Source organism: Polypterus senegalus, chromosome 1 (genome assembly GCF_016835505.1).
Source record: "Polypterus senegalus isolate Bchr_013 chromosome 1, ASM1683550v1, whole genome shotgun sequence".
Classification (NCBI taxonomy): Eukaryota; Metazoa; Chordata; class Cladistia; order Polypteriformes; family Polypteridae; genus Polypterus; species Polypterus senegalus.
Window position 1 is genome coordinate 261,445,111 of NC_053154.1, and position 13,869 is coordinate 261,458,979.

Sequence of the window (13,869 nt, forward strand, 5' to 3'; positions counted from 1 at the left end):
TACTGAATATAACTGGAAATGTTGTGTAGTGTGACAGGGACTTTAAATGGGACACAAACATTTTAAACTTAGTATAGTTGTCTTTACAACATGAAGGGACGTTTTAGTACATTGGGAATACCACATTGTAATAAAAATTGACCAGAGACATCAGAAAGGTTTGGGGAAGCAACCCAAATAATATGCCCTGGCTGCAAAATGGGTAAACCTCTGCTGAGATTTGTTCAGGTTCAAGTCCAAAACAGAACTGATTCAAATACAAAAAGTTGGTGGCTTTAAAGGCCAGAGACTGGAAGTGACATCATCGTGTGCACCGGAACCAGAAGTGACATCTTTAAGGGTGCTGGAACACTGTGGGATTTCCTGTGAATAGTCTACAGAGGATCAAGAGAGAAAGTCAGTTCATCTCGTCACCCCCTGGACTGGTGTGGAATTGTCGTTATTCAAGCCCTTTAGCTGCCTCCCATTTGCACGTGTGTGACAACATTGAGAGATTGCAGAAATGCAACTCAGACATTGACAAAGCCAAGATTCATATTTTAGTCTGCTGAAGCTGTGAGTTAGAACCTGTAATCACAACCGGGCAGTGAGTGAATTGAGCACTTCTAAATCTGGAAGGAATAAAAATACTTTATAAAGGGAAGAAAATACAGAAATAAGGGGATCAAGGAATTAATCACAACAAACCAAATATATATTTAAATCAAAACAGAATGAAATCATATTTAGTCATCAGCATGCAAAGTTTGATGACCTGGGGCCTCATGTATAAACGGTGCGTACGCACAGAAATGTTGTGTAAGAACTTTTCCACGTTCAAATCGCGATGTATAAAACCTACACTTGGCGTAAAGCCACGCACTTTTCCACGGTACCTCATGCCTTGTCGTACGCAAGTTCTCCACTCGGTTTTGCAAACTGGCGGCACCCAGCGTCAAAGCAGTGCTACTGTTCTTGTGTGATTACTCTTTATTTTCATGACGCGGCTTTATAAATACACAGAAACTAACTGCATATTGTTTATTAGTGTAATGCATCTGATTGTAATTAACTCGTAACAATATAATGGTCCAGGGAACAGCCATAGTATTCCAAATACCATAACTGCTTTAGCGTTGTTACTCTCACTTCTTCTTCTTCTTCTTCTTCTTCTTCTTCTTTTAACTCCTCCCGTTAGGAGTTGCCACAGCGGATCATCTTTTTCCATATTTCTCTCACTGCACCACTCGGAGTATTTATATCACTGTATCTGAGTGTGAATCACAGCAGCAGCTGATCGGAAAGAGAATTATCAGTATACGGCATTAAGGACACGCTGTCTCAGCCACGGCAAAACGTTTCAAAGCCTTTCCTGTATGGACCTCGCGGTTCAAAACAGTTTAATCCCAAGAACTTTAAATGCAGCCAATCAAGTGCTCCTTGTAGAACTGCTTGTACTTATAAGTACAATCACCCCACTGTAAACTTGCACTACAGTTATACTATCGCACAACCTGAGCCACTTTATAAAGCGCGTATTTACATATGATGATGATATCATTTTTAAGGTGAAATGCAGCAAAATATGTTTGTTAAATTATACAGATAAAACTTTAACTTCATTTAAATAATCTATATTCTTCACTGGGAGTGTCTTTAAGGACAGACTAATTAAACATGTACTACGAAGATATTTCAATGTTCTTTAAACGTTTTGAAGAATCGGCGCTAAGCTTACAGATGGCTTAACTTCTATTACAGAGCTGATTGTGTGGTGATTGGGTATTTGGGGAAAGAAAAGCACTGACTGCAGTGACGGCTACGCCAATATATATTGAATATAAAACAGAAAGATAAAATAACAACACAGCTAAAACGCATGCGACAAATTTCGGCAAAAGTTAAATGCTTGTGTCATGGGCACAAATGTTCTTTAACTCCTATCATCATGAAAATGACATCACGTATACATCTCAGTATTTTAGTTATTCAGAGAGCTGTAATATCACAAATGTAATGGACTCTGTGTCCAGTTGGAGGAAGAGAGCCGGTTTAAGAAGCAAGTAGTGATTCACACACATAGAGCACATAGAAAATCAAATACAAAACAAAGCATTTAATGTGCTACTTTAATTACGATGTGATTTTAGAAACTGGTTAATTAAACAATTTTAAGATGAATTTTATGATGTTCTACTTTAATGACAAAATAAACTACGTGATTAAAGTGGAAATGTCGAGATTGAAGTGGACATTTCGTGCTTTTCCCCACCATGTGGCTTTTTTCTCTGTACCCTAATAAGCTTTCATATGACACTCAGACAGTGGGCTTACAACTCGGCTTTCCACGGCGACTTTGATATGCGACTTCTTTTTTATTTCCGGCACTGTGCGATTTTGTGGATGTGAGCTTTCAAGTTTCTCCAACACGTTATGCCACTCGATCAACTTCCTTTTGTTGATTATACCACGGCTTATTTGAACAAATAGTATGTTTTTCCTTTGCCTCCACTTGGTATTCGCTGAAATTCTTATATTTTCCCTGTGCTTTTCCCATTGTCTTTTCACAGAAGGCTGCGCTTAAGGGCGATTTATATTGATTTGCATATTCAAATAGGCATAATTCTGGGAGAATTTGGGGCGTTACATAATCGTGGCGTGCGCGTTAGTTTTCACGCTGATTGGGATTTATGTAGCGGAAGAACGTGGAAGTTGGAGTGAGCACAGATTCCTGCATCTGGATTTTTCTGCGTAAGCACATTTCGGCTTTTGTGCTTACGCCATGTTATAGTGCGAGTTCTACGCACGGCGTTATACATGAGGCCCCTGAATCCAAACTTTGTTTCCTGCTTGAAAAAACACCCACAAATAATTTTTAAAACAGAAGCACTATGCAAAGAAGAGTGAAAAAATCTTGAAGCTAAAACAAAATGTTGTTTTGGTGGCTGTAACTTACTGAGTACTGACAGACTGTGTGCCCTAATGGATTCATTCATTAATTTATTTTAAATGTAAACGTTCACAAAATAATTTTAGAAAGTCTTCAGATGCCTTAATTTTTTGCAAATATTATTGTGTTGTAGATTTAAATGGCTACGTTTGTCATTTTTAACCAACCTGCATTAAACTTTTACTACAATGTGAAAACACGTTTTCAGAAAGGCCTGCATATTTAATAAAAATCAAAAACTGGACTCTGCTATTGATATAAGTATTCAGACCTTTTGTTGTGTCACTCCAAATTGTAGTCAGGTGCATCCTGTTTGCTTTAGCTGTCCCTCAGATGTGTGTAGAACTTGACTGGAGTCCACCTGTGCCAAACTGAATTGATAGTTTAGAATGGCACACACCTCTGTAGGTAACATCGCACAATTTACAAAGCATTTCAAGACAAAAACAAGCCAATGAAGCCCAAAGAACTCTCTGTGAACTGCTGTGATCAAACTGTGGTGAAGCACGTATCAGGGCAAGGGTATAAATACATTTCTAAAGCTTTGAGCATTCCCAGAAGCTCAGTTGCCTCAATAATTGTGAAACTGAAGAGTCAGCCTTCCAGCCAAACTGAGTAACCATGCAAGAAGAATCGTGGACAGGGAGATGATAAACAACCCAAAGGTCACTCATTACAGAGATTCAGAGGTCCTCTTGATAGATGTGAGAACCTATGAAAAGGACGACAATCTTAACAGCCCTCTATTAATCAGCCGTTTACGATAGAGTGGCTTGAGAGTAGTCACTCTTGAGTGAAAGGAATAAAAGGTCTATTTGGAAATTGCTAAACAGCATTTAAAGGAGTCTGAAGAATGAAGGAGTATGAAGAAAAAGATTCTCTGGGTAGCAGGGACAGGGATAGTGAAAACAGTAAAAGTTGAATGAAGCCAAATACAGAGAGGTCATTAAAGAAAACCTGCTCTAGACTGTATGCAACCTCTGACTGGGGCAGCACATCATGTTTCAGAGCAACAATGACCCAAAGCATACAGTCAAGACAACACTGGAGTGCCTCTGACTGCCTTTGAGTGGCCCAGCCAAAGCTCAGACTTAAACTCAATAGAACATGCGTGGAAAGACTTGGCAGTTTACAGACACTTCCAATCCAGTCTAACAGACCTTGAGGGGATCTGCTCAGAAGAATGAGATGAACTGACCAAATCCTGGTATGCAAAGTATGTAGCAACTTACCCAGGAACAACTGAAGCTGTAATGGCTGCCAAACAGGCTTCTACAAAGTACTGAATTAAGAGTCTGAACAATTATATGAATGTGAATTTTCAGTTTTTTGGTTTTAATAAATTTGTAAACCTTTCTGATAACACGTTTTTAGCTTTTACATTGTTTATTATTGAATTTGTATATATAAAAGCCAAATACCACTGACTCACTCATCACAAAATCTCCTGAACCATGAGGACTTGGGACTTGAAATTTTGAATGTAGGTTACCCTTGGCCCATAGGTGCTCGCTAAGAAACAGTTTTAAAAATTTCGTGGTCCAAGTGCATTCTGTCTGTATGTCTGTCCACTTTTCACAAGAGAATTACTTAAAAGATTTAGATCTGGTTATTTTCTATGATTTGCTTGAACTTTCCGGTTGATTTTGTGACTTCTGTCATCGTGCTAAGTACCATAGTTCGCTTGTGGTATCAATGTATTTATGTAAATCCAAGAGAGTGGCTGTGGGTCAAGAGCAGGAGGGCAGGGCCTTCCTCAGTCACTCGTCAGCCTCTGTTCGAGTTAGTCTACATCTCGCCACGTGTTGGAGTGCACCTTGCCTCCGCTTAGCTAGCGATACCTGTTTGTTCAACAGACATTATCACTTACAGATTGTTAAGGAGTAACGTTTGACGTTTTTTGAGAGAGTAATCAGAGCTCCATGTGTTTTAGAGGGTAGCTGCTGATTGCCAAAGATATCACAGTCATGTGCTTTTCTCCCCATGCAGGGAATGCTCTCCCGTCATAGCTGATATAATCAGATATAGTGCCAACGTCTATTGATTTTTAAAGTTTGTCCTGTTTCATTACTATGTGGGCACAGCCACAGGGTACAGCTAGTATGGAATGAAAGGCAAAAATGCTAAATTTACTCATTTAAAATGAAATTCACAATACAACAAAGTGTGCAGAAAGGAAAGGAGTCTGCATACATTCTGAATCCACTGCAAATATGCATAACACAAGCCATGTGTATGTTTAGGATAAAACATTGGCATTATTTTACAATGTGTTCTTCTATAAACACACAGGGACACAAATGGAAACTTATTAAATGAGGATTCCACTCAAATATTAGAATGCTGCTACAGATATGTGGTGCAGGCTTTCCAAGTATGTTGATAGACAGTAAGACTTTAGGGACATTCAGAACATGACTTGATGTTATTTTGGAGAAGTTAGGCAAGTAAGATATATGAACTTTGCTTAGATGATTGACCAGTTTTCTCAAAGTTTATTATTCTAATGTTCAAAAAATGCTATAAGCAGTCCACAGAGATATCTGCTGTGTATTCTGTGTATTGATGGATACAATCAAACTGGAAAATAGAACCATGGAAGTGTAACATTAAAAGCCATCCAATTTGAGGCAGATTGTCCTTGATGAATTATTGCCCAGTCAAAGTGCCTTCACAATCAGCAGGAGTAACTACAGTAGCTATTGATGGCACTGTAATGCCTTACAACATCCACTTCATCTACTGTTATGACAACATATAACTGAGAATGTTTTAATATCTTTGACTCCATGCATATATCCTGCAGTCACCAGTCAATATTCCCGAGGTTACTTATTGCTGAAGAATATCTGACACCATTCTAGGCCACACAGCATTGTACTAGACCAACAACAGTCCATATGAGGTGTTATATGACAATACTGAAATTGAATCACATTTTTGCAGGTTGTGGGAAACATTAATGGTGGTTTTGTGATAGCATGTTGAACAACCTGCTGGACCTCCTGTTGTGTGTTCCAGGAGAGAACAAGAATCTTCAGGCCAGATTTTAGCAGTCACAACTCAGTATACCATCCATATTGCCCACCATGCCACAGCCAAGTTTGATGAAGACCAAACCTTTCTTCTTTTTAAATCACACAGGTGTTTGTACAACTTAAAGATTCAACAGTAAAGCATTCTTTGTGGTTTGAATTCTACTGCTTGAGCAAGTGTTTTGAGGTTATCAGGATCTGACCCAGCTAATACACAGCCAATGCACAGAGCTCTTGTAAATTACCTGTCATTTACATACCTGGATCTTGCTATCTTCAGTTTCAAGTAAACTGGATTATTGCCATTTGTTGTCAGAATGTATATTTAATTATTCAGTCTTTCTCTTCCTTTAACAATTGTCCTCCTCTTCTATGTAGTATTTTATAGAAAATATAGTTTATAGTTTGGAAACATGCAGACCTCTGGCCCTTAAATTAAAGTGGTTCATATACAGCAAGAAAAACATTTTGACAAGGAGGAGGTGGAGGTTGGGAGCATACACTGATAGCGCATTGCTGCACCCACCATTTTCACCATGAAAAAATGATGCTTCACAGTGATCACATCGATGATGTAACTTTAACGGTGCTCATTTGTTGGGATGTATTTATCTGTTGTTCTCATTCTTGCATTCTGCATCTTTCTGTGATACACATGACACTCAGCAGATGTCTTCTTCTTTATTCCTGTTATGGAGTTCTTCATCATGGTCGATGATCAACAAACACAGAACTTACACTTGACTATGAATTTGGAAGATATATGTAGCATGTGCTGGGGGATTATTAATAGATGGGCTTGTGAGGATTGAGGTTTAATTACAATAAATGTTCCTGCCCACCAGTAAGATGCTCAGGAGATGGTACCATTTTTCTTTCTTCCATGTCACTCCTCTAAGGCTGCTGTGACCGGACATATTTTGACTTTCAAAAATGTATCAGGTCATAAGCTTTCAATTAAGACCAAGATCAAGGTTCTAAACCCCAGTAGTTTAATAGTAATAGATCTCATGACAGATGAACAAACTTTATAATTGTATATACTGTATGTTGATAATTATTTGTAATTGTTGCTATTCTCAACATGAATTATCATTGTAATTCAACTACAGCAATGCAATTAATTGAGTATGCTTTCTGGATTAAGAGACAATATTCTGTGCATTTTATCAGTGTAACTGGGTATTTGGATATGAATAATTTTGTGCCATTTCCTTTTCTCTTATGTACTTTAATTTGAAGTCAGACATCAAGGTTTTTGTAAATGTAATCTATGTAAATATTATAGCTTTCTTTAAATTGCTGTTCTATGAGGTGGAATTGTGTCAGAGTGTGTCTATATTTAACACTTAGGGTTTAAAGCCATCAATTTACCTTTTGTAAAGCTGATTAAAAGGGTTATTAAACACTTTTTAATGACTGACACATCTCTGCCCTAATTTATATGAAACATGACATGTTTGAATGCTCCACTTGTGAGGAATTAAGGAAACTGTTGAAGGTCAAAAAGCATGACGGAGGAGTACGACATGCAGTTTTTGCAACTGATTCAGTTCTTTGTTCTTACTTTATAGGCAGAAAGGCATCATTTTCCTTTTTAAATCAAAATGGTTATTAAATTAAAACAGATTATTACAACATGCTAATTTATTATTTGTCTTTTTTCACAACTTAAACATATTCACTCAAATGTAGAATAAAAACTGTAGAACATAACACACACACACACTTTAACTTGGAGCCAGTGTTCAGAACTGTATGGGAATGTGGTGCTGCTAGATGGTGTTCTGCAAGGATAGACCTAGGAGTTTCAGAAGACATTTCTCACCCTGGAGATGATTTCTGGAAAGTTCTCACAAGCCGCTCCTGGCAAGTGTCTTTAATTAAGTCCATCTTTCAGTTTGTAGTCAGTAGGTGAGATAAGACATATAAGGCAAGACTTAGGAGACTCCAAGGGATTTATCCTGTACCGGTATTCCCAGGTGGGCGATATGACTTGTTTTCTATTAATTTGAGTACTTTCTGTTTCTTTTCTTGTATATCTTTTTCTTTCTGCTTGTTTATAATGCAAATATATTTTTTGAATACGTTGGCCTGCTTCATGTCATTCTGCAAATGAGGAAGAGTTCAGAGCATTGCTTGTCATTCACTCTTGCTTTAATCTAATATATAAATTATATATATATTGTCACACTTGAGTCACAGATTTGCACAGAAACAGAGGAGGTTATAGAGGCAGGAACTTTATTCAAACACTGCAAACAAACATAGGTCTTTTTCAAAAGTTTAAATGTGCTCCTTGACAGGTGAGACAGTTTCGTCTCACAATTAAAGTATGCAAACATATCTTCCTCTTCAAAGGAGTGCAAATCAGGAGCAGGGAATGTCAGAGAGAGAAGCAAAACAATCAAGCCGACAGGTGCTCTTCAGGCTTTTAAGTATGCGGAGTACCACGCGGGAAGAATATTGTGCTACAGAGCAGCTGCAAGTAAGCCCAGCAAGAAAGGAGCAATGTGAAGGTAGTCTGTCAGCGATTTTAGGAGGGGTTTTCCAAGAAGCGTCTGTATCCTCGAGGGGTGCGATCAGCCCCTCAGCTCACAATATATACATATATATTGTGGGGTACAGTCTGGACAAGAACAGGCAGACATGTTGTTTCACCACACACGTGTTTATTTACAAGTGGAAAAGTACAAGTAAAGTGCACAACCCAGTGCCGCAGCACCAATCACCCCTTAAAATCCTGGCCGCACAACAATGCCTTGCTCAGTCCTTCTGACCGCCTCCACTCCTCTCCTCCGAGCTCCGTCCTCTTCCACCTGACTCTTGCCATCGACTGGAGGGAGGCGGCCCCTTTTATCTGCACCCGGATGAGCTCCAGGTATTCCCCGGCAATCTTCCGCTGACACGCCCCAGTGTGGCGGAAGTGCCGGCTGTTCTCCCGGAAGCTCTCCAGGTGTCCCTGCTTCTCTTCCTCCCAGCACTTCCTGGTGTGGCGGAAGTACTGGGGTCCAGGGTTCCCAAGGCAATGGTGGTGACCACGGGCCCCTACAGGGTTGGGCTTCCATGCCCTCAACCCGTGGCCCCCAAAGCAACCGGGGTGGTGGCCCCCACGTGATCCACGGTGGGTGTAGACCCTCCTCTGGTCCCTCAAGGCATCCGGGCTGGGTCGTTGCCCCTGGCATCCTTGACAATATATATATATACTGTATATATATACATATATATAGAAATATATATATATAGTCATAAAAACGAGTCCAAGACATTATAAAGGTTTGGGGCAGCCACCCGTATATTGTTTTTCCCAGCTGCAAATGGGTTTTCTTATCAAAGAAACGATGTGCATATCACAGAGTCCAAAACAGAACTGACTATAGTAGCCCAAGATGGAGGCTTTAAAGGTCTTGAGAGGAAGTGACGTCAAAGGGACCAGAACCAGAAGTGACGTCATCAAAGGGGCCGGCTTCGGAAGTGACGTCATCAAAGGGTCCGGCTTCAGAAGTGACGTCGTCAGAGGCACCGGAACCTTGCAGCATTTCCCGAGAAAGGTCTGTAGGGAATTGAGAAAGACAGTCAGTGCACTCCGCCGCCTCCTGGTCGGATGTTTTATTACAATTACTCGAGCCCTTTAGCTGCCTCCTACTCGCACGTGTGTGACAATATATATATATAACATATAACAACTGTTTCCTCTTTGTAAGTTTTTTTTGGTTTTAATTTGTTGTTTTTACATGTACACAGGAACAAATCTAGTACATCTAAGCACAATGACAGTTTTTGCAGATAGCAAATTAAATTCATGGTTCACATCACAGTGACTGGAGAAAAAATGTGGTGCAGCTGTCTGAAAATGTCATTTCAAATAGCTGCACCCCCTTAAGGTGGAAGCAATTTCCAAATTGGTACCCTACCAGAAGGACATAAGAGCAAATTTATATAGGTAATTCAAAAATTCAGGTACCAAAATATTTAATATAGCTATTGGTATAATAAAGTAAAATAAATTGTGATCTTGGTTATTTTTAATAAATAGTGACATTTAATTGAAGACCTTGCTATGGAAATTAATTTCATAACATATCTCCTATAAGCTGACAGCATTAGAAATGATGATGCATGTATCTGAAAATGAAAGGGAAAAGACAATGAACTTCTCTTTCCATACAGCGTTAGGCTTTGTCTAGACCACCCTAACTTTTTCCCCTCACAAAGAATGCCAAGGGTTTATATGCTTATCTACTTAATATTAGTAATTGTTTAGATTTTTATTTTAATGGACCATTGGGCTTCACCAAGAATTATAAATGTTTATTGATTTTTTTGCATGCTGAATACTTTTGAAATTCTATATTTGTGAAGTACAAAAAGTAATATAATATGTAATATAGTACTGTTTATGAAAGTTATATTTTTGAAATTTTGCTATTACTCTTTCTAAGTGATATGTAATATTTAATACTACTTTTTAAAGGAAATTTACCAACACTGTCACCCTCCAATGTTGTTGAAATTTTAATCTCTTTCTGATCACAATATAAGAAACACACATGAGATGGTGCAGTCATTTTACTGTTATTTTTTATAGTAGTTTCATTTGAGAAATTAAAATGAAAATTCATTGCTATCATAAAATCCTTACAGGTTTTAGGAGTTATCATGTGATATCTCTATTATCAAATCTAGGAATTGACAGTTTGGTCTCCAAATGTTTTCAGAAAGACTTCTTCTTGTGAAAAAAGGGTATGAGACCAGGCTAGCCCCAAGTCAGCTGACTCTCCAAGTTCTACCTTCAGGATTTGGCATGCATAGGCACAGAATGGGGAGTTAGTTTTTAAAGTCCAGAAATTTCCTCAAAGTCTCAAAATATATCAACATGTCTTATAAGCGGACGGCACGGTGCAGTAGGTAGCGCTGCTGCCTCGCAGTTAGGGGACCCGGGTTCGCTTCCCGGGTCCTCCCTGCGTGGAGTTTGCATGTTCTCCCTGTGTCTGTGTGGGTTTCCTCTGGGTGCACTAGTTTCCTTGCACAGTCCAAAGACATGCAGGTTAGATGCATTGGCGATTCTAAATTGTCCCCAGTGGGTGTGTGTGTGCGCATGTGTATGGCCTGTGGTGGCCTCGCCCCCTCCAGGATTTGTTTCCTGCCTTGCATCCAGCAGACCCCCATGATCCTCTAGTTAGGATATAGCGGGTTGGATAATGGTTGAATGTCTTGCAAGCATGAGAAAACCATAAAAAATTGGTTCACTGCCATGATCCAAAACATGGAATCTTTATAAAAGTAACGACAAACAAAAATCGAGAAACAAGGGGAAAGGGAAAGATTAAGGGAAATGGATAAGCCCAAAAGACAATCCAAAGTGAACAAGTCCATACACACAATCGAAATAGAAGATTCCAAGAAAATAATTCACTAAAACAGAAAATATTAAAAGAAACTCGAACAACAGACTCAATGATCTACTGCTGGATTTCTTCTTTGGACAGAATTATAAAACTAGAAGGAGAACTCAGCAGCAGTGACTTCAGGGTGGCCGCACATCTTGGGGTTACACCCATAGAATACATGGAATAGCGGAACATGTACAGATACAGTAATTAAATGTTAAATCTTAAACAAACCTACAAGAAATAAAAAAATAGTTAAAGAATAACACAGAAAATATGCATAAACCCAGGCTGACACATAACACAAAATGTCCGTAATATGCAATTATAGTAATCCTTAAAGTAATTACTAGTAATGTTAAAAGGAACTGATTGCAACAACTGGTCTAAATGTTCAAGGTAAATATTGTTTTAAATGACAGCAATAAATTATTTTTGTTTTCACTTTGATCTGCTGTATTAACCTGAAATAATGGACAGAGCAAACTAGAATGAGGGTCAATTTTCAATCATGGCTTATGCTGTCAGTTTATGTCTACTCAAAATCTGTGTTCTTGTTTGTAGTCTACTAATTAAAGAATGAGCCATGCTGAGTATCTATTGACTCTTTAACTATTTTTGTTTTAAAAGAGACCACTTCATCTAAAGTCTTACAACTGTATTGTATCCAATTGTGATCAACACTGATTAAACAGCTAAAACTAGATGTTTCCAGAATATCAATAAGCCTAAAAGAGCTAATACTCTTAAACTGCCACATTCCTTTTTTAATTATCTGAATATTTAAAAACAGTTGCAAAAGCAGATCAAAAGTAATTAAATAATGATCTGAAATGGTTTCATTAACAGGAGAGCCTCTTGCATTTTGAATGTTAATGCAATTAGTGGTAATTAGATCTAATGTATGGTTATGAATGTCGGACAATTCACAATTTAGTAAAAACCTCACAGGCTCATACAAAATGCTTGCTGTGAGATCCTGAAAATGAGTTGCCAGACTGAACAAAGAGTAAAAATTATTTTCTGGAAGTATATAAATAAATAAAACACTTGTACATAGTTTAGTTGTTGAGTCATATATCTTGACAATCTTTAAGATGTAACTGGATGAGATATTGAGACATCTTAGTTATTAACTAAACAAAAGAACTTGATGGACCAAATAGTCTTCTGTAGCTTTTACTACTTCTTATGTTCTAAAGTTTTACTACTGCACATTTAACACTTGTTTCTATAAAGATGCAAATAAACCTAGATATTTTTGGGGAAGTCTGAACTTTTTTGTTAATAGTAGTGGTATAGACTTTCTAACACTCCTAATTATGATTCCACTGAAACCTAGTAAATAAGTTTAGGTAAAGCTTCAGCCTAAAAAAGCAGTGATCACAAAGCAGAGATATCGCCATGCCATATGGTGATGGACACAATCTAAACGCTTCTAATAACAGGCCAACAGTTTGGCCACTGCCCACTATTAAAATTCAAAGTACTTGTTGATGTTTCAGAACAGTCTCTGGTGGACTTTCTCAACCATAAAAGTTCTATTGGCCTGCCATGTTAGATGTTCTCATTCTTAACATTGCCTTGGTCTTATTTTCATGTGGGTTTTTTTTTTCCTTCCTGCTCCTTTAATTATGTTTTGTTTTCATTTTGTTTTGCATTTTTCATTCAACCTCAATTCTTTATTCTTTATTCTGTTACCAGCTTATTGGAGTTGGACTTGTAATTGAATTAATGGATTAAGGTAGTCATTAGGACCACAAATACCAGAATTACCAAAGCCTATGAAAAAACTTGTAATCCCGGCCCACCTTAAATCCCTTTGCACCTTTCCATCAGCGTCTTTTGTGTTGTAAATGTGCATCTTAACTCACAAAGAATGTTCTCAGTGCTCAGTGTTTATATTGGAGTGAATTGCTATATCGTCATTTGGAATATATACATTTCATGTGTGTTCTGTGTGTACAACAATCTATGTAAACACATCCAAATGTCCAAATATGAAATAAATACTTTCACAAAAGGTACAAGGATAATATGACAGCTTCTGTAGCGGTAAGAACTGCTGACATGTAATCAATAGATGGCCAGTGAGCTGCTTTTATTGTTAACATTATGCAATAAAAACATACATTGATTTGTGTCTGTAACAGCCGGTGTAAATTTATAGTACTTGTAAAAGTTAGCGTTTTTTTTTTCCTTTTATTCTCTCAGTTACAATCACAATACAACCCCTCCCCCACCACCACCCCCACCCCAGATATGATGCTGTTACTTTTTATTTGAAACTGGGAATAGCTGTAGATATGAGTGGTGCTTTGATACAAAGGAACTCGAAATTCTCTGATCTGGAGGGATAAAAGCTGACACACAAACACTGGTGAATCATGTCTTCTTGGTATCTTATTGTCACTTTAATTTTTTTTTATTCAGTTTTATTGAGAATTCCTGCTCATGCTGAATTAGTAAGCACCTAACAGCTTTGTCTTTATCCAACTGAAGTATTTTCACATCT